This window comes from Falco cherrug, chromosome 4, assembly GCF_023634085.1.
Source record: "Falco cherrug isolate bFalChe1 chromosome 4, bFalChe1.pri, whole genome shotgun sequence".
Classification (NCBI taxonomy): Eukaryota; Metazoa; Chordata; class Aves; order Falconiformes; family Falconidae; genus Falco; species Falco cherrug.
The window spans coordinates 21,656,317-21,683,561 of record NC_073700.1 but is presented as its reverse complement, the minus strand read 5'-3'; the positions used below and the strand labels follow the sequence as shown (position 1 = coordinate 21,683,561).

The following is a 27,245-nucleotide window of genomic DNA, read 5'->3' as shown; positions in this document are numbered from 1 at the left end:
TACGCTACCCAGCGGAGACTCGGGTCTAACTATGCCCTTGAGGTAGCACCTGCCCAGCAGCCCCAGAGATTCAGTTTGCAGTTTACATTATTTCATTGCAATGTGATCATAATCAGATAATAGTGACTAAAGACACATGATGAGGAACTTCCTCATAACCTCAATCGCTTATGGTACAAGGGATGAAAAATAAGGCAAACACTGGCAGTGCTGCTTGCCTTCAAACCCATTTTTTTCATGCTCTGGCATGAGTTTTGATTCAAACCTTCAGATAAGGAACGGTGCAGAGCCCCTGCACACACACGGAGTTATTCATACATTAAGGTTTATTCCCCACATTGTTGCTTCAATGATGTAAAATAAAATATGTTCATTTTCAGCAGGGATAAGCACTCTTAGGAAAACACCATCCCTAGGTGAAATACATATGCAAAAAGACAGAATCAAATATTCTCACCAGGCAGGTTCCCTTCTACTCTGCTCGAGTCAAACATGAAGACAAGCTGCAGGAGGTAAACCCATATCTGCTATGCCATATGTCACCCTATCATACTTATCCTCAGACCAGTTGCCTCTTTCAAATGTCATTAAAACTGACTACACTGAAAAATACCTTAAGATCACAGCATCTGTGGCGCTCCTGACCCATGATATTTAGGTCTACAACAGATTTTCACCAATATGCTATGAAAGAGCAAGCACATGCTCCATTCATAGGTATGCAAGACTTGGTCCCTCAAGGTGATGACAGCCCTCAGCTCTCATCAGCCTTCAAGTGATGAAGATACTCAGCAACTCCTAAGATCTGCCCTGCACTGGATAAAAAGTTGTACAACATCTGGAACTAAACATATATCTCACGTAACTTAGCTAACTTCTCACTGCAGCTAACAGAAGTGTAAGATTTGTTATTAACACTGCACTCTTTTCATATTAATAAACAATTAAGTGACGCATTCACTCACAGTACACTCCCTCTTACTGCATTTATTTTCCCATAAGGCTTTTAAACAAGTTGATAGGCTGAAACCTGTGCAAAATCTAAAGGAAAACAGCTGGGCTATTTCTCCTATGGAAAGTTGAATGAAATCAATGCTGCACTCACTATGTCCTAAATCATCTGGGATTCACCTGTCCCTGTTCTCTGTGATGTATCAGCCACGGCTGGCACTTCAGCTCACAGGTCCCACATTTTCCAGGCCAGGAGCCCAGCGTTTTCCCTCACCAAACCTCATTCTGATGACTTTTTTTTTTTTTTTCCTTCCACCCACACGCACACTTTTTCTGGAAATTTGGCTGAGATGCAAAGAGGTGTGAGATCTGAGAGGCTTCAGAAAATGCAGTGAAACCCATGTGATCATTCTTACATTGATTCATTGGTGCTCATTTTCACATCGGGATGATTTCGGAAAGGACTAACAACAGATTAGCTCTGGCACTTCTAAAATACAAACTAGTGCCTTGAGTTTTCAACAAGTCTTATTTTGCAAATGGGAACCAATAAATATAAAGAAGTTCTGAATTTGGTGAAAAAAAAATCTCTATTGTATATACACTTAATTCATTTTAGATACCATCAGCTCCAATTAATACATGATGCTGAAGGAGAGGCCACCAACTTGACCGCATTGGGCTGCTATGAATCACTCGTCCTACAACTTCATGGAGCTCCAAGAGCAGCGTTTACAATTAAGACCTGCACTCAGCTCCACCAGCCGCGGAAAACATGGAGCACTGGCACAAAAGCTGCCAGGAACACAACAGCACAATGAAAAGCAGAGTCGCTGGAAGCTTACAATTCATTTTAAGAGCATGCCTCCCCCTGTTCCACATTACCGGTGATGGCTCTTGTAGAGAAAAACCATACTGAGCAAGACGCAGGTGTCGTTTATGGCAGAGATTTGTTCTCAGGACTTCCAGGGATACCCACGGGCTCAGCCAGATGGGACAAAGTGGAGCCCATCTCCTTCGGCCACCGCTCTCCCCTACTGCGATGCCATCCAGACACAGCCATAGCTGCCATCTCAGTGTTATACCAAGAGTTTCAGGAAATGAGCAACTAACAAAACAAGCAACAGGATGGAGAGTTAATTCCATGGAGACCTGGCCATCCACAGCTGAATTTAGGTGAAATGAATCCATTCAAAATCCAGCCCACTACTGAAAATAGCTACAAGACCATCCAGGGATTGTTTCCTGTAAACTACAAAAAGCATCACAGTGCAGGTGCAGAATTTGGGTCTGGTCCCCTAGTTTAAAGTGGCTGCAGTTTCAGTTCACCTATTATCAAAATGAATTTAATACCTCTTTATAAAGCATTTGCACCTGCCATCTCCAACTAAGCACTGTGTTATCATTATGTTACAGACCGCCACGTATGCTTGTGCCAAATTATATGAGACTTTAAATCTGTCTGTAACATGCAAGAGGCCCACTGCTGACAAAAATCTCCTTGAGCTAACACAGAATAAAAGAAGATTGCTCCTACGCCCAAGTTCATACAGTCTAATTTAAGATAGGTCTAGGCACACTTTGGCAACAGACCTATAAGAAAGCACAAATTTCATTAATTCTCAAGTACTAGAAAAAATACATATAATTCCAACCTTTGTGCAACTTGTTAACACAGTTCTTCTTAAATTCCTCTAACAACAACAACAAAAAAGATTAATTCTTTAATGTTAGACTTGAGACCTGAACAAAATTACCGAGGATGCACGCCATACAGATGTCCTCAGGCTCCCCAGCAGGCTCGGTTCTCATCTAGCTGACAGAAATCCAACTACAGCAGCAGTGGTTTCCATCTCCTAGAAGACAGGGTTGCACTAAAAATCTTTTTGCTTCTCTTGCAACATACACAACACAATGTTGTGTAGATCTGCGTTGTCCTATACATTAGAGATGTGTACATCTCAATTATTTGTTTGCTCAAGAGACTTTTCCAAATAGAGAGCAAAGGCTGACTGAACACCACCTCTCTAAGGGCCGTGTAACTTGTTCAAATAACACATGTGGGCTTTGCAACATGAGATGAATCATAAGCCATCAGCTACGCAAGAAGCGTGGAGTGATGTACTTCGTTAACCACATATCCTGCTGGATTATTACTGCTCCAACAAATAACAATTCCCGTGCCTATTACTCACTTTAAAATTCCCAGATACAGAGAACTCTCCAAGGAGAACAAGGAGTGACCTGCGTTCTTCTCCACAGTGCAGCACCACGCTGGCCCTGAGGACAGTTTGGTGATGAGCTTCTCGTACTCCAGCTCTAACTCTTTGCTCTTCCACCCTCCTTGTTGTCAGAAGTAATTACACTGTTCTTTTTCCTCAAACGGGCTCTCCTCGAGGTTTCTGTCAGCACAACCACAGGGACCGGCTGCAGACCGAATCCAGCTGGAAACAATCCAGCTACTTCATTCACATCCTTCTCGTGGCCCCTCCATAGTCCCAGTGCAGCAGATGCTTACACGGGTGATGTTCTTAAAGCATGCAGAGAGCACTCGAGTCACGGGGGGCTACTCGGATACTTACCTGCATTTCACAGTAAGATGTAAGAGGGCAAAATTATTTTATTTGCAATATGGCAGTTGCTTTCACTTGAGGAACCCGACTACACCACTATGGAATTGAAGCCATTTCTTATTTTCTATATCATACCCACTAGAACATTTTTACAAGCCATGAATGCAAGACAAATACCTTGCTTTTAGCGTTCTGGAAAATGCTTTCATCTGTGCAGGTGACAGGTTAAACAGCTATTTCTAAGGCTTCTCTATTTGCTCCAAAGACCTCAAAATGCCCCACAACTTTTTGGAAGAGCCCTGAGCTCAAATGGTTAGGGAAGCAAAACACTGTTTAAATTTTAAAAATGATCAGGTTGCCAAGCATGGAAAAAAAAATAAAAATCAATTGCTGAAGTTCAAATACAAAAACATTGTGGTCTGAAATGAGGTTTCTTATTACTAAGTTCTGCTTCAGTTGCAGCAAAATACTAATTCAGACTGGATTTTCAGGCAGTGCAAACAAGTAGAGGAAAAAACCCCAAACAAACAACAACAAAAGCCCACAAAAGAGGGCAGATTCAGTTTTTCATTGCCATGAAGTCCACAGCTAAGATTCATACAAGCTAATTGCATGACAAGATTACTCAAAACATTTCACATTACATAGCAGGTTTTGTCCATAAGCTTCCTAGAGAGCCTAACAAGCAATATAGGAAATATAAAACCTGCATTAATTTTAACTTCTGACTAGACCAATGAAGAGTCCATACAGTTTATTAGCATCCTCTTATCCCCACCAACAAGACATGGCAGACAACTCCACAGAAGAAACAGCAGAACTATCACTAGTGACCTTCCTACATTCAGAAAGAAGAGGCCAGATTTCATTAGTATTCCTATTAAGACAATAGAGCCTCGCTGTAAATTACTGGTTATTAGCAAATTAAATGGTACAGAACAGATTGCTTCTGTGAGCAGCTGCAGCATCAGACTCTGCGGCTCTCACCCTCACTCTCCTACTTGTCAGGGCAGGCTGCAATGGAATGATCCCTCAGCGCTAGGAAGAATTAATACATTGTGGTGTTACTGAGCTTGAGAGCTCAAACACAGAAGTAACTGCATGCACATTTGCTGCTTCCAGAAGATGATGATCATCAGGATCTCACCAACAGCTGTGCTACCTCACACCAGCATGTCATTTACTGTTTCCAATTGCTCCAGTCATCGTCCTACCAGAGGAGCCTGAACAGCTCCGGAAGAATGAAGACATGAGGTCGGGGTGTGGCTGCTCACTGCACTCAGGATGCTGCAGCTCATCTAGGACAAGTGAAGCTACAAACCATGAGTGGGACCAGCAGACCAGGAACCCATGATGAGCCCTAGTCACGAAGCGGGAGGGAGGGAGAGAGGGAGGAGACCCCACCACAGACTGCAAAGGCAACCAGGAAGAGCTATGAGAGAGCTCCAAAGCCAGGGGAGCAACGCTGTTTGGCTCCTTGTCTTATTCAGTACTTTATTTGGGCTCTGGACCTTCCAGTTTCACCTTTTGAAATCCCCCCAGAATACTTTCATTATTTAACAGTTTTGTCTCTGTGATACAGGTTTGTTAACTCTACACATGTGTCATGGGACGTATGCAGGCAAATGGGAAAACCACCCCATCTTGCAAGGGTTCCCTGGATCTCCCACTCATCAAATACAAAATAAAAACAAACCCCACCACAATCTTAGTAAGTAAAACCTTACTCTCCACACAGCAAATTCTAGAAGGAACCATAGATGTTAGAATATTTTTGTACGATAGCATTATATCCCTGGTAGACTTTTCCCTTCAAGTACATCTTTTCTTTTATCTTCTCTTGGTCCTTTATCATACAATAAAGATTAATTTTGAATTTCTACTGATTGTATGATCTTGGACTTCATGAACAAAAAGCTCTTTTTATGGGAGACATTAATATTCACAGTGAAAGCCCTGAACTTCCACTTTCAAAAAGGTTTAATAATTTCCTAAACCCTCTTGATTTTGTCACAATGAGTTGTATTCAGGCTAACTTTTCTACTTGTCTTGGGCTATGTCATTTACCCTGAGCCTTGTCTGGGTAATAAGCACTAGTCAAGTCCCTTATTCATTAACTGCAATTTCTTTTCCTATTATCTGTAACAGATAACTTCTGCGCAGAGCAGAAACTTGGGAGATAAGTGGTATGAAAGTACCTTTCCTCTTCTCTTCAGGCACTGTCCATGTAATCCCATGCCTCTGACCCAAAAAAACCACACACACACACAAAAAGGACTTTAAAGGTAGAAAAGGTGAGTGAGGAGCTCGTCATTCCAGGCTTTTCCCAGCTTGGTATTACCCCCACTCCAGAGATGGCCAGGTACTCCTCTGGGGCATCAGCAAGGGGGAAGAAAACTCAGCTCTGAACATAAATCAAGCAGATGCCTTTGAAATAGGGCTCCTTTTGCCAGACCACTTCGAACAGAAGCTACATTCCCTGGAAACCTGGGGGCACATAACCCCACTTCTAGAGAGGGCTCCTCACAGCAGGCACCCAAGGTTAAAGAAAATTCAGTAAAGAGTTTCTTAGATTAAAATGTCCCATTTAAGCAGGGCATAAGCTTTTGAAGGGAGATGAAAAGCAGATGGGAATACATATCATTGAGATGCCTCCTCCAGTGAAGTCAGAAAAAGGTGGGTTTTTTTCCTTTGGTTGAAATACTTTGTTAGTAAAAATTAGGAAAAAAATAATTTGGACTTGGGGGAAAGAAACTGGCACATACCAACAGTGTCCTATTTTAGTAAACTTGGCTTAAAAATACGTATTTGCTTGGCTGTCTTGAACCTGCGGTGCATGATTGGGATCAGGGGATGAGTATCTCCTGCCTTCAGAGAAAGCCAGTGGTGCACCCAGCCAGGACAAACAGCATGGGCTGCAGCGGGATGAGAGCACAGATCACCAGGATGCTGCGCATCATCCAGCTCCTCTTCCCCAGCTGCCCCAAAGGGTCATTCGGATGATGATACAATGCTTCACTAGAGACTCAATCCAGTTTCCTTCCAAGCCATCTTTTTTCTGGGTGCTATCACATGCCTTGAGTAGTGATAGAATTAAGTGCAGCTGCTCTCCAGATGACATACCACACTGAACATCACATCTCTGATGATTTCATACTGACAAAAAAGCTTTGAACCACAGTCTAAATATTTTGTTCCTTAAAATATTTAATAATACACTCATTTATTATTCTGTACTGATCAAGAGATTTCAGAGAATCACACAGTAAATTTCTGTAGCAAAGTTGTTAGCGCTGGGCACAGCTAACTTTTAGCAGTGCTGCTCTGACAGCTTTGATCTCCTTTTTGTTTCATTGCCAGTAGCAATACAGGCGTTTTTCCCCCCCCATCCTTATTTTTGCCTAGTTGAGTATTGATGAGGTTAACAGGATTATTCACTAGCTGCATCCTACCACCTGCTCTTCTGATCCTTGGCTTTCAGGGCTTTGAATACATTGTACACATACCTTGGGCTCAGTTATTACAAACACTGATAATCTTCTACTTCCTCCAGGCTTGTTTCCATCTTATTTGAAGATAGCTATAATTAATAATCTCCTTTTAAGGTCTAATTTCTTTTTAGTTTAAGTCAACTTTCATCTCATTACTAATCTTCCTTTTATTTCCAAGGAGACTAAAGTAAGAGAGTGAGCAATAACATCTGTAGAAAATAATGACATCTGTGAAAAAATATTTAATTACATTTCTTTAAATACAGGAGGTTTTACTTTGACTTCCAAATAACTGCAGAACTACTCTGATATTAGCGTTCAGCACACCCTTCTATCCTCCCCCACTTCCCTGTGCTTACTGACAAGAAGTGCTCCATATCCTAGTGTAGAAAGACTGTTTCCACACCTTTTTGCATTTTATTTCACTTGTATTTTTTTCTACCACTTTCCCATATACTGCTCCAGATTGATGACAACTGTTTCTTTCAGTCTGCAACATTTGTGGTATTGGAACAGGAATTTTTTGGTTCTGGCTTTGGTTTAATCTACATATGGAAGACAGCATCAGGTAGCAATCAATCTTGTATATTGGCAATAAAACACCCAATAAAATAGCATTCCTCCAGTCTATGTCTAAAGGAGGCGTATGAAAATAAATTTTAGTACATTTGATCGCATTCTTTCTAAACAAAGTTTACTTCCACAAGGCAAATCATCAACATAATTTATGGCCAAAGTCCTTCCAACAACGGAAAAGCTTTGCTTTTCCTACTTCCCCATCTAGTTAAATTCTCTAGGGGTGGAGCTGACAAGCTGATTCTTGACCTCATATCCTCTTTAATGTCTCAAGATCATCTAAGTCTGCCTTGGTGAAACAGCAAAAGAGCATGTTTTCTCTCTTTTTCACATAGAGCAAATAATCTGTAGACTATTTATATGATGTAACTACATTGTAGGTCATATAGATAATATAATACTCCTAACTGAAGGAATGGATTGACGTTCAAAGGAGATCTATTGTTACAATGCATGGAAGACAGTGTATACACTGCCTAAGGATTCTAAAAATCTTCAGAAGCAAAGGTATGAAGTAATAGCACATTAAAAGCAGTAAACCCCCCATCTGATCCATATGCAGAGCAAGGCAATTTAATAAACCAAAAACCAGTATTCTAATAGAATACAATATACATCATATCTATTAATACAATATATTTATTTAGGATTGTCTCCTGGACAGAAATTCAAATCCCCCTTCCCCTGTTCCACCATCTTAGTGAAGTTAGATGATTATGCATGCAAAATTATGCATGTTATTTCTTACATTTCAATCTTCTGTAAGATTAAATGGGTCACATCAAAAATTGTCATTGACCTGAAGCTGACTGGTTATCTGCTACGAAGGTGGTATTTTAATTACCAAAGTTAATTACCATCTCTGTGGAATGCAATTTCCTAACTTTGTGCTGTTGTGCAATAGGAAATGGAAAGCACAAGCAGTGCAGAATCCACAGAAGGTCTACACAAAGGCTTCTGTATGACTAATTGGTCTGAAATTTAATCAGTTAAATTTCTGTTTCATGTTCCTTTGATAAGATTATCTTAATTACTTTTTACAGTATCTAAGTAGGAGAAATAAAGAAAAAACAATCTGCTGAAGGGAAAAACTAATTCGTAAGTCTAAAGGGAGAAAGGAAAATAAGGGGAGGGGGAATACACATCTGTTGATTAGGCTACGTAAAGCTCAGATGTTATATTACCAGCACGTCACGTTTCCAAATAGTCACGAATATACTGAACTGTTCATGAATTTCAACTTTTACTTGATCAACCTGCACAATTTTTTTTTGTCCTCATCTTCAAAAGGCTTCACGTGAAAACTGGTTATACAAAAAAATATGCCAAAGTAAGAGCAAGAATCATATTGTCCCATCAGCTCCAACCCTACCCTTGTGATGTAATAACACTTTCTGTCATTTTACGCATTTCATATGATGGCTGTACTGCCTCTACCATGGCGGTGCGGGGGAGTATGATATTTGAGGCACAAAGGTTGAAGATAAAAGAGATTTCATCTGCAATATCAAAGGTCCCACAGGGACTTAAGCATCTCACCAGCGGAGAACCCAGGGGCACTTTTCATTTTTACCTTGTCTCGGACAAAAGCACGACTCACGCTAAGGATGCCTGCGCTGCCAAAGTCAAACCCGGAGTTCCCTCTGGAAGCTTACCTTTGGATTTGTCTCAAGAATAGTTTATATATGCAAACTGCCACATCAATTCTCACACTCCCGTAACATGTAGCGAAGGAGCAGCAGGGAGAAGGCAGCGCCACGGCCCAGGAGCGCCAGCAGCCCCCGTGGAGGCTGTGTGCAAGGTGCGAGCAAGCCCACCCCTCCGCAGCGCTGTGCCGGGAACAACTCCATCACGCTGCCCCACAGGGAAAGCGAGGAGGAGGATTTATTTTCACCTATCACTGCTAATCTTCCTTCTCTCCATCACTTCCCTGCTGGATACTAAGGTGACAGATTTGGGCTCCTCTGATCTTCATAACGCTCCTCAGGAAGAGGGCAAGCTCTCCAAGCATCCTTGCCCAACTGTCACGATATTCAGCTCAAAAGGGAGCCGGCACGCACAGCCAACAGAGCTCCCCTCGCGCCTGGCCCTGGAGAGTCTCCGAGCAAGGAAATGCTCTGGGAAGCCCAGGAAAGTAGCTATTCATGTGGGTAGAAACAAAAAATCCAGCCCCACGTGAGAACAGTCCTGAGCGGGCACTTGCAAACTGCACTGGAAGCATGTGCGCGCTGACCCCACTAAAGCGTTCCCATCGGACCATCACTGTCCTCCCTCCACACGAGCCCTTGGATGGAACACTGAGGGGGACCAACATGTGTGGTCCCATTACACTGCTTCAGTACTATTTTAGAAGAGATTTGGGATCATCTCTCCAAACTCAACAAACTGCAGACTTGTTATTCAGACACAGACTAAGCCACTGGTCAGGGGTTCACCGTGCTCACAGGGCGCTTTACAAGACCTCTGCAGGTTAACCCCCCTCTCCTTAAAAACCCAACCACTCTACATGCTTCTGATTTTAAAAGTACATTCTCTTCTCTATTCAGATATGAACTCCTGCATTGGAGCCAAATCGAGTTACTTAGTAGTATGTAAAAGCTGTTAGACTTTAATTTGATAGAAGAGGTTCAGTATTTCCAAATATAATTTTTTGATAAATGTGATTTCTATGAAATTAAAAGAGAGTAAAATTAATGCCTGTACTTATTTTGTTTCAATTACGTCAACATTTCATTTGCATAAAATATTGTTTTCATTCCTCTTTAGTGCAACACATAATAAAGCTTTGTATTTTTAATTTATCTAGATGAAAAAATATGAAGGTTCTGCAGCAGTGTGGAGAATCTTGTTTAAGAATAATTTCAGGTTTGGCTTTAGCTGAAAAACAAGATTTGGGGCTGCCAGAACTTCTCTTACAACACAAGTCTGATCCTTTATATAACACAATTTATGTTATTTTAAGTCTGTACCTTTTTAGGCAAATAGTCGCTTGAAGCCTGCCTGTCAATATGACTGCAGGTCTCATCCTGTTACTGTTTTTCTTCTGTGGTGGAAATAATCCATTACATTATTAGCAGCGAGATATATTTGTATTAAAAAAGAATAGGCAATAATTAAAATCGAAAGATCCCTTATCCAAATCCTCTGAACTCAAAGGGCTGTCCTCACCCATACTCATGGATACTGAGTAAGGTCCTCTCTGAAATTAAATGAAGACTCTGAACAACCAGGAGTTTAATTACACTGCAGACACATCCACAAGTGCAAACTGGAAATGACAAGAGATAGAACATGATCCCAGTTTTTTGCTCCTTGAGTCCTAGAAACTAAAGGAGAGAGGAGGTCTTTGAAATATTACATTCTCATATTTATTCAAGAAAATCAACTGAATCCCAGAGGTGTTTGAGCCTCCTCATCCTCATGGAATTTTTTACGCTTGTGATAATTAACAAAGAGATGGACTTAAAAGGAAGACACCTTTCTTGTTGCTGTCCATAAGCCATTTATGAATTGGATAAAAATGCTGCAGCTAAATGCTGCAAATAAGCTGGCAACCCCACTGTTTTCTAGCAGTCCTCTCAGCTATTTTGATTCTCCAGACACGTAAAAGACAGGAGTTATGCATTAATTATCATCCAATATTCTTAATCAACATCAACTATAAAATTCTTAGTCAAGCTCTTGATCACAAACTTAATCATGCCTAGCCCAAACTGAGTCACCCTGTTAAGTGGGATTCATTAAGAAGGCTCTGCTGTCACATCATCAGACACCTTTCAAATACGATACTTTTTTTAGTGACAAACATCATCCAGTTGAAGCAATCACTACAGGGGCAAAGACCGCATTTAATTAAATAGGATGGACATTTGGCTTCGCGTGAGCTAAACAGCCATACAAGAAAGTGGGATCTAATGCTCCAGCTCCATCACTTATGTATTATGAGCTATTTCTGAAGACCCTTGTGATACCTATTGGTCTAGCTAAGAGAGTAGAAACCTGACGAAGAAAAACAGCAAAGTCAAATTTATTTTTTGTAGGTGTAAAAGGTAACAAGTCATTCTCAGGGTAAGCAATAATTGGAGGAGTAATTACAGCTCCCTTAGGGTGTTGATGCACATCTTACTCCAGGTAGTTTAAATACCGAGCTCCATTTGTAATGTGCTGTCTTCTCATTTAAACATACAACAGCTCTCAGCAACAGCAAGGGTGGCCAGGAGCTCCCAGGGCAGCCCCCACAGCCTACACAACTGGAATCGTGTTTTCCATCGCTGGAATAGTCACTGGTCCCTCCCATACACTGCAGCTGAACACCCTGGATCAAAATACCATGCTGCCCGTCACACAGCATCAGTGGAATGTGTGCATTCCTGAATTTATTATGAAGTCATTTTTGTTTCTCCCCAGAGTTTTCTGTAGGCACAGGGAACAGGACATGGGGGAAGCATTATTTTTGATTGCTTGATACCTGACAGGATTAATTCTGTATTGCTAATATAGGGTCAATCAAAATGCACAGATGGATAGTTAAAATACACATTGGGGTAGCAAGAAAATCAGGCATTTTTTTCTCCTATCAAATGCAAGCAGATAAGTCTTTTTGATGGACAGCTTGGAAATCCAGGCTGACTGTTCTGTAAATCACTACAGTCTATAAAACAACACTAGGATGAGGTAACCACTATGGCAAGTAAGCACTTAATAAAACTTTGAATTGTTTTTTCTATGTCTCAGGTAAAGACAAAAAGGAATCATAAAAAAAAAATATCAAAATATGTTGACAACTGAGAAATTTCCATTCATCCAACACATGATATGTTCTAAATACAACTGAATTCCTTGGACAATTACAAGTGACTGGTTACTGTCTGAGAAGCAATCCTTTTAACATTCATTAAAAGATTTATGCCACTCAGAAGTTGCAGAACAAACGGAATTTGCAGTCTTTGAAAATTAAATGCAAGCTTGTACCTGATTTATTACAGAGATGTTGTAATCAATAATAGAATTGAATCTTAAAAGCACAAGATCTCATCTGACAGTATAGCATCTTCTTCATCTGCCCTCCCTGCAACATCTAACTTGTGATCCACGGCATCTTTGGTAATACGAACCCACTTTCTGCCAAAGAAGAAACATCTCTTCTTATTGATTTTTTTTTTTTTTTTTTACACCGACTACCTAGGTAGATTTAATAGTGCTCTTTCACCCTATTTTGTATGTGCACAGAATCTAATCCCACTTTCTAAGTCATATCTTTTATCAGAAGAAAAATGGGTCTGAATGGGCACTCAGGCAGCATTATCTCCAAAGAAGATCCATCAGTTACCCTTGTTAATTAACTAATGCATACCCTTTCTTTATCGATGACAAAACCTGGTGACTTTGACCTTTCAGGTCCCAATCAGACCATTATTCACTATTTTTGTCATTAAGGCTTCCTACTTGGTAGGGTCTCATAAGATCTTCAGGCTAAACATTCACTTTTCTTGGTATGGGGCCATCCAATTTGCTGGTTGTGCTTCACTTCCACACCTTCCAGTGCTAGCACAGGAGTTTCCCTTCAAACACCACATGGATAGATTTGCCTGCTACATCCCGTAAGCCTGTTTTCACCTCGTGCTCTCCACCATAGCTCCATGCAGTGCAATAATGTTATCTGGGACACAGGGTCTCCCAAGCAGCAAGTCCCCATCCCTGTGGGAAGCTCCCCAGTGGAAGAAGATGACATTTTCCTATCTGATAACTAGGCAGGTTATGCGTATAACTGCGATAACTAGGCAGCTTACATGTATAACCGTGATAACTAGGCAGGTACCAGTATTTCCCACTTGTGGGCTGACCTCCAACAAAGACTGGAGGGCCCGCTGTGTATCCCAGACCTATGACTCAGCAGGCAATATGCTGCATTAACAAAAAGGTCTGATTAACCAAAAAAGAAGAGTTAACCTCTGTTTTCTGGATAACGTGACAAAAGCTGTGGCTACCTTTATGTCCAGCGATCTGGACATCAAACCCCATGTTAAAAGAAGAAAAAAAGATGACATTTAAAACCCAATACTTGAAGGGAAATTTTGAAATCATGCATAGAATGCTTCTTACAGAATGAATAAGAAATTTAATGAGTAAAACTTCTGCCGCACTTTCCTCCTTCAAAGGAATTTCTTTCACTGACAAGTATTGCAATTGAAATTTCATCTTTTCAGACATCTGTATTGTTCAAATACATCTCATGCCTACTGTACACAGCCTCCACGCAGAGGCACAACCTCTGTGGGCTATATGCAGGTACAGTGCACAGAACAGACATATACAGGAGCGTCACACAGCTAAACTTTCTGTACTATAACCTAAGACGATCCCCCTACAAGCAAACAGTAGATCAGCATGCCATGCATTAGTCTGCAGCACTGGTATATTTTAAGGTTATGCAAAAGTATTCATAGCTTAATGCATTAACACATCAGTGCTACTTTCTATACATTTCTATGCACATACACTGCATTTTATTCTTAAGCAGGAAGCTTCTACTAATTACTGCAAAGACTTCGGAACTTTTTTCAAATCTTTTTCTCCAAAAATAACTTTGGCCTTCCTCCAAAGGTCTGCTCTGGGAGTACAGTGATAGAAGACAGCAGAATATGTTTCTCTCTGCTTAACTCCAGGCCAGGAAATCATTTATTCCCAGTACATTTTTGCTTTACGAACATGCCCATATACTTCAAAATAGTTCTTTCTTCTATTGAAATCCAGTCTGTTAGCTTGGGTACATGTTGTTAAAACACTGTACTGCCACCTTGAATTCCAGGCACCTTCAGAAAATCCAGCAGTGTCATAGGTGTTAGAGAACTAACAAGTTTCTGGTAAGAAGGAAAGAGATCATTTGGATTTGAAAGAGCCTGTGTTTGCCTCCAGCATTCCTGTTAACTTTGCCTGGTTAAAACCATCTGTACCCTGGAAGCTGCTGAAACACAAGTGGAAAGAGAGGTCATTTAAATACGTTCACTTTTCTTCAGTACCAAGTTTAATATGTTTGGGACTTTAATCTGGCTGCCTGGTACCAGCAAGCGAATGGTCACTTTGTTCCTATCATTACCACAATGAATGAAATCAACCTCAGAGACTACAAAGGCTTTCTCCACTGTAAGTAAACAAGGCTTAACGGGCTAGAGAGAAATCAGGAGATAATCGCATCCTTGGGACATTTAAACGGGCATGATAAGTACCACTGCCAGAATATTATTATCTTCTGATAACAAGAAACCCTGGAGTTTTCACACTGCTGCAGAAAACTCATTACCAGGATGAAAACCTTTATTTACAGCTCCTGAATATGGAGCTGGCAGCTGAGAGCTATGTGCAGCAGTTGCAGCAGAGTGATTTTTTCATGGCACAAGCTCGAGGTGGCTACCCAGGTGCCGAGTTGACCCCCTTGGTTATCCAGAGCCAACACCCCTCATGACACACAGAAATGAGCTCGTGCAGCACTTAACCCACTCCCATGAACCCCACCGAGACACAACTGACTTCCAGGGAGAATGAAGTTGTTATCTGACCACCAAAAAAGAAAAGAATTCCACAAAAAAAAAGGAATATAGGATGGTCTTGTGAATAATAATAATAAAAAATAATCCTTACAAATACTATCACCATATTTGCCCCAGAGGTCATTGGAAGTGTGTAATTTCTCAGCCCTCTCTACAATAAGGATATAAATAACAAGCCTCTACGTGGAATAGTTTTCCTCTTCTGCCACCACAGCCTCAGTTTCCAAAGGAGACCCAGCTCCTGCCAATGCACCTCTGTTCTGGGACAACCTCCTCCTCCGGGAAACTTTCTGGAAGTGAATGAAGGCCATCTGTTCCAGAACAGCCATTTCCTCAGCTGCTTTAAACTACATTAATGTGTTTTTTACTGTTGATTAACCTTAACAAAAACCTGGCATGGAGGGTTGTTTCTGTGACATCTTACACCCCCCAAGCCCAGGTATGGGCTCCCCAGCATCAGAGACAGGGACATACTGGAGTGATGGAGACTGCGTGGGCCATCCTCACTCGAGGAGAGGTTGAGAGAGCTGAGGCTGATCAGAAAAAGAGAAGGTTCAGGGGAGATCTTATTTGGTGGGGGGTTATAAAGACAGAGCCAAACTCGTCTCTGGTACATTTAAGCACAGGAAATCACCTTTTTTTTTCCTGCAAGGTTGTGGCCTCTCCATCCTTGAAGATGCTCAAAGCCCAACTGGTCACAGCCCTGGGCAACACGCTCTGGCCGCCCTGACTCTGATCAGGGTTGGACTGGATGGTCTCTAGCAGTCTCTGCCAACTTCAGCCACTTTTTAATACACTTCAAAGATATCTTTCCCAATGGAAACCATAATATATGTTGGGAGCGGGGAGGGAGTGGAGTTTTTTTTTTATGATTTAATCTTCTTCAGTTAAAAACACTGCCAAAGGACTCCCAATCACAGACATATGAGCACAGCTTCAGGTGTTCAGACAGAACATCTCTTTCCCCACCTGCTACCAGGCTCCCCACCTATAGAGACAAACAGAAAGATGGCCTAATTCACTGCCTTCAGTTTCTTGCCAAAATCAAAATCAAATTTAAGGACTGGATAGCATCCACACAGTCAGTACTGTTTTGTCCTATCAACTCTTATTTCACTCAGCAAAATGGCAAGTGTATGTATCTGGACAAGAGGTTTCTGCATCATAATCTTCTCTTGTAAGCACTTGAAAGCACTTTGACTCCTGCCTCTCTGTGCACCAAAGGCATGAGTTTACCTGCAGAGATGCCCTCTCTCCTCTTCATCATCCCCGAGGATGTTATTCCTCCCTAGAGCCCAGCCTACTGAATTGGAATGACTGAAGTGATTTCATTTTTAGTTGCAAGTGCTTTGTTTTATTTGTATTTAGTTTCTCCAATAGTAAACCCATCAACCAAAAAGACATCCCCTTTGCAGCTGTGGGGAAACACTTTTCTCCTAAAACAAGGGAAGAAAGAAAAGCAAACCAGGTTTCACTCCCCAGCAGGGCAGAATACCTCAAATAAGGATCCATCGATCCATAACATATTTTCTCCCACACCTTTGTGTCACATCGCTGCTGATTAAGGGGTCACAAAATATGGAGATACTGTAAATTGGGAACGTGATAATTCCACAGGTATCTATCTACCTGTCCCCTCATGTAACAAAGATCTAGCTTGGTTTTTTCCACAGGTAGCAAGTAAATTTATGTAAAGCCCAAACTGCTCATAAGAACCACTCGTCAGATTATCATTCTGAACAAGATCATTCAATACTGTTATTACAGATCGCTTTCTTACTGAAGTTTAGGCTTGCACAGATTAAGTCCTAAAAACAAAACCAAAAGACTTTATAAGCAAAACTTTGATTTATTTTTCTTTTCCCTAACCCAAGAGCAATCTTTTCCCAATCCTAGAACTTCATCCTCAGCACATGTTATCAATAAAAAAAATAAAAATATTTTAACAGCATTATGTTTTAGAACATCATTTATACGGCAGGCATGATTAGCTAAAATCATTTCTATAAATTCATGTGATACACAAAATGAGCCAGATGCTGTTTATACAGAAGGTACATTTTCTACTATAGCTTCCTTCCCAACTGATAAAAGAATGAATAAACACCCAGTTTTTAACCATCCTACGTATTCTATTCGAGACATTACTGTAAATACCACAGTCTAGTCCATGATGAAAACATGCCCACCATGTGAGAACCTTGGCAGCCCAGTCAGGAGAACATTAAACACTCTTCAGAGAAAGCAAATCACACAAAGCTCTGGTTATACATAAAAGATTTGAGATACACCCATGCAGGACAGTGATTTCAAAAGTAGAAGTTGGCTTGTTCCCTATTCCTGTAAAATGTTTTTCTGATTCTCAGTGAATTATAGCTAATTACTGCCACGAAGAACACGGATAGGCATATCTCCCTCCCTGTGTTTACAGAAAGCTCACTACACTAATCCAAATGACAAATGAAAGTTTTCCACAATATTTTAGAAAGATAATTGTACCATCTGGGAAGCTGTGTCACAGCTGTATAGAAGTGAGCAGGCCCCAAGATGTGTAACAACTCCTTCTGTGCTGAATTAATTTCAGCTAATATATTAATCTTGGAAATTTTTTTGATTTTTTTTTTTTTGAGAATGCCCTGGGACTTGGAGCATTTTAACAGGGCTGCAGCAAACTAGGTCCCTCAAACAGGAGGATACAAGCATGATTTATGTAAGCACAAAAGCCTATACGTGCATTTGCATGTACTTTTTTGTGAATCGAGAAAAGAATCAAGTGGGCAACGTGGGTGACAAAAGAAATACAACAGGAAAGTATTGAGGAGATCATTCCAAGTTTTCTGCAACTCTGTAGATATGTTGGGTTTTTTTAAAAGGCTTTTATTATACATATTATACCAGAAGTACATCTGTATCTCTTCACAAGATCATTATCAGGGAACTACAAATAAATATTTCACCATTTCATCAGTACCAGTTGTTTTATTCCTGCAGTCCCATGCTATTGCTTCTGACCTTTATAAGAAGGGGATAAGAGAAGAACTTAAGAATAGACAGTATTTCCCAAATATATGAGTCATTATGTAGGGACAGCTATATTACCAAATGAAATACAGAATTTCTCATCGATACTATATTTGGATAGACCTCAATAAAAATCTGCACAGGTAACATCCATGTGTTTTCTCTAATCGTATGGCAGTTTAACTAGAGAGCCCAAGTAGATTCTACCTTAAGCTTAATATTTTTCTTCTTTTTGGCAATTTGTCTATTTTGATATCTTTACCATTGACTACAGCTGTCACCCTGTCTCAAAATAGATCTTTTACATCTGCATATTCAGCCCCAACACCAGCAGACAACCTGCCTCCTCTTAGAGCTGTTATTAGGGTGCAAACACCTGAACATCTTTCCAACAGGACATTAATGGCTTCAACTATGACCAATGTGATTTTCTTTCACTTTTCAAATAGCAGTAGATACCCTCCAAAGTTAAAACTACTAACAAAAAGATAGGAAGAGACACTGAAAGATACTGACTTTGTATGGACTCCACTCCCTGAACCTGCAATTCAGCTTGGAACCTATTAAAGCAGTCAGAGAAGTTTGCCAGAATATGGCGCTTGATCAGTGCCATACTGAAAGGGTGAAGTCAGGTTTGTGCAGCCAAGGCTTTTCATCTTAAAAAAATAAAACAAAAACCCCAACAATCTCAAACCATTTTGATTAATATAATTCTTGAGAGAGACACCTTCAAAACTAGGAAGGGCTCCATGGCAGAACCACGTGCACAGTATGCCTGCTGCTATCTTTAGGATACCTTTGTCTGAGCAAATCCAGACAGCTGCAACACCATCGTAAGTGTTAGAGCCATCAGAACCGCTATGCTCTTAAAGCTGGATGACAGACTGCAGCAGCAGATTTGTTTTTATGAAAAGAAACATACAAAGATTATTGAAGTTAATTACTTTTCCACTTACACAGACAGTTTCAGCTTATGTTCCAGAAATGAAAGTTCCTATTTGCAAGCCATATTAATCTAAAATTCTCATAACAGATTATAAGCCACCATTTATTTCTGAAAGATTGCAGGCATTAGCACAAGATTAAGTAGCAAACATTATCCCCAGACAATGCTGAGGTATAGAGAGTGACACCAACTTCAAAAGGGCTTTTGCAAAAATCAGTGGAGCCATAAATAATGCTCTTGGCACAACCTGCACCTGGATCTTCTCCCATGAAAAGCACATGGGGAAAGATTTCTCTATCTGTGGCACTGCAGTAGCTTAAGTCCAACTAGAGCAGCCTTAATAATACATATATCTTTATACCCAAGTGCAAAAAAAAAAAAAAAAAAAAAAAAAAAAATCAGGGAATTGCATCTAACCTGGTACTCTCAGCCATTTGGAATTTGGCAGAAAGTCTTAGTGAAAATGCCAAAAGAGACTTTCTCCCAAGGGCTGGGGCTCATCATCATCACTCCATTTAGAAGCAGAGGGAAAGCCCCACGCCTATTAAATACTTTGTCAAGAAAGTAATGCTGCATCAGAAGCTACAATGCAGAAAAAGCTCCAGCGATGCAAGGATATGGCATCACCACATTCCATGCAGGAGCCTGTAAGGAGCTGAGGACACTGTGGTATAAACAGCATAAACTGCTATAATGAACTTAGCATTTACATTGAGTTCTTATTAAGACAAACCCACAGCAGCTGGGATGAATCAGTACACAATGCCAATTTAATACATATGAGAGTAGGAGGATTACGTGTCACACTGGGACCATGAAATTTCCATATTGGGACCTTAAAACTTCCCTTTCAACAGCTGCAGCTCATATCGCAACGCTCATTTTAATTCCTTGTTCTCATGCTGTGCAATATAAAGGCACACAATGACGTACCAGAGCTACACTTCTGAGAGGACCTCATAAATCTCAAGCCCAGCAGAGCAAGTCCTAGAAGCACGGTGGTCCCTGCAGCCAGCCCTGCACCATCCTCCCATAACCACCCATGGAAAAACCCCCATGGATTTTTGAGAGAAATGCTTAAAGGCAACACTGGACATGAGCAGCAGCCCTTCATATCTTAGTTATGCTGAGTAACTCATCAGTGTAATGAGACATCACAAGCAACCCGATTCAGACAGACTATTTGCTTCCATGCTCATTTTCCCTCTTCATACCCAGATTTGGGGCCAAGCTCATGGGTTTAGTTTCACAGCAGGCTTTCCCAACACCAGACTCTAAACAGAAATAACCAGAATTTGATGTGCGCTCATGAAATCAGAAGGGAAAGACTGACTTCCCTGGCACACGCCTTCTCTTCTAGACAAGTGCTCAAGCTTCTCGCAAGGGCTGCCTTGACCAGCAACAACATCCCTGCTCACCCCCACCAGGCTCCCATGCTCAGTGCAGCCCCCGACCCACACAGCGGCAACGGGAGGTGAACCACAGCCAAACCCAGCGACCTGACACGCTGCCCAGCCTTCAGCCTTACTGCTGCTTCTGGTTTCAGTGCGTTTCCCTCCAGCCCCATAACCCCTCCGCTCTTTAAAACAAGTGCGAACAAAACGTGTGGAAATGCAACAGCGGCAGAATGAAGAAACCAAGGGCTGAGGGACTTCAGACACAGCGGGGAGAGGAGGGCTCTCGGGTGACCCTTGCAGGAACCTGCTGAAGACAAGCAGAACCTCCACAGGAGAAATACTCCAAGTGACAGGTCTATAGAAAAGACGTAATTGAAGACTGTATTATTTTGCAAAAATACTCCATAACTAAAATACAATCACATAGGCAACATTTCTAACCTTTTTCTGGCTTCATAAATCCTTCAAAGTTGTTGCAACATTTCTTTGTGTATGCATAATACTTTTAACAGGGAAGAAAAAAACCACCTCAAATTCATGCAGAACAAGTAGGTAGATAATGTTCTTATCTAGTCAGTAGGAATGTTTAGTGCCTTTTTTATAAAAACACGCTCAGAACATCCTACAAAAAGGACCAATTAACCACAGATTTGTGCATTTGTTCTGAGCAGTAGCATTGATAATTTGAAAACACAGTGGTACACGCAGAGCTGAATTCACACTGATAATTGCTTCAGTGTAATTTATGTCAGTAGGTGCTACAGAAGGAGTATAGTATACTAGCAGATAATCATACAGTAAATTAAAAATAGAGTTTGCATAAAATTAACGTACCATTAAACTTAGCGATATTGATAGGAACACGTTGGGAAGGTCAGCAGCAAGAACTGAAACTCCTAGGTACACACCAGTTTACTGACACGTGAAGGGTCATCTGAAAACCACAACACAAGTTTCAGCACAAAGATGAGCAAGAGTCACAGAGAGAGACCAGAAGTCATACTCGGACCTGGTGTAATTCCACTAACTTCAGGGAAATTGCATCAGGCTCCACCAGAGACGCTGGATTTGGCACCAGTTCTGCAAAACAGACGCTGAATAAATGCACAGGACTTGGTGCTTCCTGCTGGCTTGTTCGAGTGGCCTCATTTTTGCTGAGTTGTTACAAAAGTTACTGTTATTTGGATTTGGAAGCAATACAAAAACGGTAACCCTGATTTAATATGAAGCATGCTTATTCATTAACCTAAAATGCAGCCAAGTATTTCCTATGGTGTAAAACATTATATATAGTTATTCCCCCATTTTTCCATCACTGAATTAAAAAAAAAAAAGTGCAAGTGTGCTTAAATACTATCTGAAAAGTGTATTTCTTTTTTAAAACACATGGCCATGAGAGGCCATCACACTTCTCTGCTAAATCACTTTGCACTTCCACAGAGAAATCATTTTTGGTTCACTGAGTTTCTTTGTAGAAAGAGATGGAGAAATAAATATTATGCTAAGAGATATTCTACCCATTACTGGGGGCAGAACAGGAAAAAAAAATATTCCCTTCAGGGCTTCTAAATCATGACGGCTCCAGGAGAAATAGTCAGCCTCCAGCCAAGGCTGAAGCCCACGTCCACAAAGCAGGATGCTCAGGACTTCATACTGAAAAGATAGTGAGTGTTCTGACTTTTGTAACACGTCCCATCAATATATTTCATACTATATCTGAGTACTCCTATAGAAAACCTTATGTGATTACCTGGATAAGACTAAAAACAATCTTTAGAATGTATCTGGAATACAGACTGTTAGACTGAGAGAAAGCTCTACCAAAAAAAAAAAAGCTGAGAAAGTTGCGAAACTGTAAAAAAAAAACAAAACAAAACAAAAAAACGGGTGACATTTTCATACTGTCCTTCACCTAAAGAAGAATAAAGTTTAAATTCACAACTACTTATTACAAAAGCTATCATTAGAAACGAAGAATGCTTTTAAAGTGATTCTCATTGTACACAGATCCCCATAAACTATAAAGTGACAAACGTGGAATTTTCACCCTGTTCTTCTGAACTGTTGCAGAGGCAAATGGGAACAGTAGAAGAAAACCAAGTAAGCTGAATTATTGCACGTGACCATTTTCAAGCACATGTTCATCCCAACCACACTGGAAATACCATGTGCCTCAGTTTTCCACTTTTCACAGTCTCAGCTGCTTGGATATCAAGTCCAAGAGTTGGAAGTGATGCTACACTCTACCAATTAAGAAAATAGTAAGAGAAACACATTCTGTTTAAAGAAGCAGAGCTATAATACTAAAGCACCCACACAAGTCCATTTTGGGAACAGTTTCTAAGAAGGCAGCACCACACTTTCTAGCTGACAGCGTTTTGAGCTTGGGAATACCCTGGCATTGTATGCAGCTTAACATACCGCTGTGATCGATTCAGCACATCACTAAGCACTAGCAACAGCTTCTCACTTTCTGTACTTCTGAGCTGCAAAATGTGAATAGAGGCAACTATGTCCAATACATGATATTTAATAATTCCAGAGACTGACACTTACATACGAAAGACTTCTTTGGGTTTTTTTTATAGTAACTGAGGAGTTTACAATGACTTACAGTCAACTCCTTGGATGGCAGCAGCCTATGCCCGCTGCTGTTTGGCCACCAATATTACCACCATAAATCAGGAATTCTCACTGCTAATTTGTGTTATGAAATCCCCTCAGGATCGTGGAACGAGGCAGCTTCTTGCCACAGAGCATTTGCTATTATTCATAAATACTCTAAGTGTTAGATCTGAACCTGAAGAAAATCTCAAAGGTCAATTAATGTGGCTGCATTTGAAGCTGTGCATGCAGCATCCACCCGAAGGAGTCCGACTTGCATGACACAGACGGATCGGAGCAGGCAGAGAGCACAGAATTAGAAACAACAAACTGAGAGCTTCCAAGCACCATATTTAACAGGCACCACCAAAACATGGAAACAAATGAAAATGAAGCATTTAAACAATGCAATCCTCTTCCATGAGGCACGATGACAGCTCCCTAGGATAAGGAATCACAGTGCTGGAACATCAGTGATTTTAAAGAAATTACTGGCACGCTGTGTTTGGTTTACTGTCTCCCACCTTGCATTTTACAAACTGTATCAAAGCACATAGTATAACAGCTCCAATTTCTTTCACAGCAGCTACACCATGTGAGAAAAATTGACAGATTAAATAGAATGTAACTGCCAGAGCAACTGTGAACTATGGCTGCCCAAGAGAAGAAAATGATGTTCCTGAATATCATGTTAAGAAGCACTTTTGTGATCAAATGCAACAACAGTCCATTTCATTTTAATAATCTTGGGGGGAAAAAAAAGCTCTTCTTCCTTCACCGCCTCCACAGGCACAAAACATCACTGCAGCCCGTGTAACCCTCCCCTCTTCTCATCCGAAGAGGCTGTTGACTGGAAGTGCCACATACAGAAGAAACATGTACAGCATTTCTTTTAGCTATGTTTTATTTTGATGAATTCTCAAGCGTGACCTGCTTCAAGTAAGAAGGAAAAAAAAAAAAATCTGGTCCTAACAGAAATTGATGATGCTGTGTTAAATGAACCCCCCATCACTTCACTGACGAGATGAGTGCTAATCTAGTCAAAACACTGGAAGTTCGCTCCTTTATCAACGCTGACATGCACATGCCTAAGTGCCAGTGACATATGCACACATGCGTTATTTATCTTGCTCTGCATTCATTAAGTGGACAAATTGATATCTCAAACATTTTAAACTTATGCTTGTCTTCTCAAAAGTATTACGGGCTCAGCAGAAAAGGCCACCACTGCTTCAGAGGCCAGATGCATTAGCCTCATTGCATACATAAGGTATGGAAAGATAAAGGCATTTTATTGTTTATGAAACAAATACCAGATGATACCCGCCCACGCACCACAGCACCGCCCAGCAGGGTCACTTTACCCTGCATTACACTGAAGACAACTTAAAAAAGGGTTTTAATAGCTCATAATTTAGCCATTAGGATAAAACTTGCAACAATCCATTTCTAGGCTATGTTCCTGTTAAACCTACCAGTGAGTGTGATTTCTTCAGCCCTTTACTGAAAGAAAAAAAAAAAAAAAAAGGCAGTAAATAAAACACTGGCCTTTTGGGTGCTCTAACAGAGGTGGGCAAGAAAAAGAATTCCAATGCTCTCCAGGGATCGGAGTGATGAGCCCAGTTCGAGTCATTCAACAAGCCTGACTGGGCAGCACAGCTATTCTCTGGCATGCCAGCCTCTAAATGAAGGAAAAATGGGTATTTTAATGAACCATCTGCATTCCTACAGCTTCAAACTGAGCCCAAGCATAGTCTTAGTGACTCATGGGTTTCTAGGTGAACTGTGGTCCTTCATTAGCGAAGTAAAATGCCAAGGAGTCAAACCACAGCATCCTTAGGGGAAACGGATACTCCGGCGCCCTTTGTGATATGCCATTTAGTTGACTTTTACTAGACTGCAGGCAGGAGTGAAACCATCCCAACCCCAGCAGCCAAACCAGCAGCCAACCTCATCCTGAGATAGATGCTCCCCTCCCCACACTGCTGCCCGGATTGCTCGATATGCTCTATACCCGTGCATCAGCATCTATATTTCCAACTGAAACATAAACATTAATCCAACAATTGACTCTTAAGGTTCTCTGTTTTGCCAGAATTTTTCAGATTATTTCTAACTAATGAGATTTCTTCATTGTAAATAAGAGGCAATTGGCCAGGTTATTAAGCAAAACCGCATTAAGAGGTTAACTAACGTGTTAAAAATACACAGCAACTTAGTGGAATGTTAAAATACTTGAATTATACATTAAACAGAGCACACTACTCAGTACAAACTGAATACTGAAAATAATATTAAGCAGCTGATTTTAGATGAGAAGAGTAAGAGTATTTCAAATCAAAACAGACAATTCATTATGAACAACACTCTCCATAACTCTGCCTTCAAGTAGCTGCTCTTAACTCCTTCAAGCTACAACAGGGTGTGTTGGAACAGTGTGAAAGCTGGGAGAAATTCCTTGCTTTCATGAATTCCAGTCAGACTTTAATGCTGTTATAGGGGAGGCTGCTTCTTGTTTTCACTCTTATTAAAACTCAGCATCTTCTCCTGTCTTCAGATCTCACCACATCATCATTCTGCATGCCTTTAGTGCAAGCCCTGGTGTCAGAAGCTGGCCACCCTGCCACGGTCACAGTACCACCAAGCCCCTAATGACAAGGGCAGGGAGATGATCCAGCAGCTCCAGTTGTTCCCGTGGTGTTTTAAGAGGCCCTTTTGGAAAACAGCAGCCGTTTTACAGCAGCCTTGCAGGCATTACCAGTCCAACCTGTCACCACCTCACCTCTAGTTTGCTACCCACAACCAAAGTGATTTACAAAGAGGAATACGAAGCACATCCGCACATATATTATATCAAGTAGGGTCAGTTGTAAAGCACTCAAATCGCCTGTGTACAAGTCAATAACCTCTGAAAACCCTAGGAAGTGCGTGCTGGGATCTCTACATGTCATCGTTCCCTGGCGCTTCCAGCCTGGGAACACACATGTGAAATGGAAGATCAACCAGTTTGTGCCGGGCCCAGCACTCACACCAACAGCACTGCTAATTAGGTTGGAGCTCAAATGTTCCGTGGATTTAAGGGGACTAAAGCAACAGCTGTACGCTTGTCTCTGTACAAGTTCTGTTTCACAACATAAATAATTGTACAGACTAGGGGAGTAAGAAGATAGAATAAGATCATGATGAATGTTACAAAAATACCAGCAGAGCAATTATTTCTAACTGAAGTATTTGGGGTTAGTGAAAAGCATTTTTGTTTTTAAGTGTAAGTATCCGATGGAAGCCAAAGCTCAAGTATTTATGAACTTAGCTGTCCGCACAACTGGATAATATACTGTGGACTTTTGTGCACAGGTACGCGGTGATCTCTGCCCTCACCAGAGAGATGGGTTTGCTACTGCGTTCCTCCCCATCATCAGTCTTCCCAGTAGCAGGTAGTACAGGCAAACAGCACGTTTTATAGAAGGGAAATGATTTAGAGTAGCAGTGATCAATGATAGAAAATGGTGACCCAGGGATACAAAGCTACAGTTCATAAAATACCATCGTAGATTATCAGACACAAAGTACTTCCATTTCAGTTGTTTTGACCTTCAAGTTGAGATTATATTTCTTTTTATTTTATTTCCTTAAGCCCTTTACATCTTGTATTGAAAATATCACTATGTTGAATGCTGGCCTGCAGCAGCATTTAGATGACTTTACTTCTGCGTGGCTTTGATGCAATTAGGTGGTGGGATTTCTCCCACAACACATGGGTGTATTTGGTTCAGAGTAAAAAAAAAAAAAAAAAAAAAAAGACGACTATGTAAAAATCTCCACAGCAACCTCATTTCAAGACTAACATACACATACATAAAGCAAACTGCATCCACACTGGCTCTGCTTTATTTTCCCTTTGAGTAAGTAGTGCAACACGTAAACGCTCTGAAGATACGCTGCTGTTCAGCCAAGTGAGGCCACTGAGCATTACCAATAGTGGTGTCAGAAGAAAGACAAAAGGAATGGAAAATGTTAGGCAGGTCTGGCTGGTCATTACTCTGAAAATAAAACAATAAAAATGAGTATGACGAGAAAATTCAGCTGCTGTTTAGCTTCTGGGGCAATGCAGTAAGCAAGTGGTCAACACCAGCTTTTTC

The 27,245-nt window shown here is 40.9% G+C and overlaps 1 protein-coding gene across 3 annotated transcripts in view; it reads right to left on the bottom strand.

The window, feature by feature from the left end:
- Positions 1 to 27,245, bottom strand: part of LOC102055836 (contactin-4) — a 339,085-nt gene that overhangs the window by 248,926 nt on the left and 62,914 nt on the right. The window contains exon 1 of one of the 3 annotated variants that reach the window (XM_055710002.1): positions 2,709 to 2,804. The exons of the other annotated variants lie outside the window; for them this stretch is intronic. The gene's annotated coding sequence lies outside the window, so the exon portion shown is untranslated. Of the gene's footprint in view, positions 1 to 2,708; positions 2,805 to 27,245 lie in introns of those variants that run through there. 3 annotated transcript variants of the gene reach the window in all.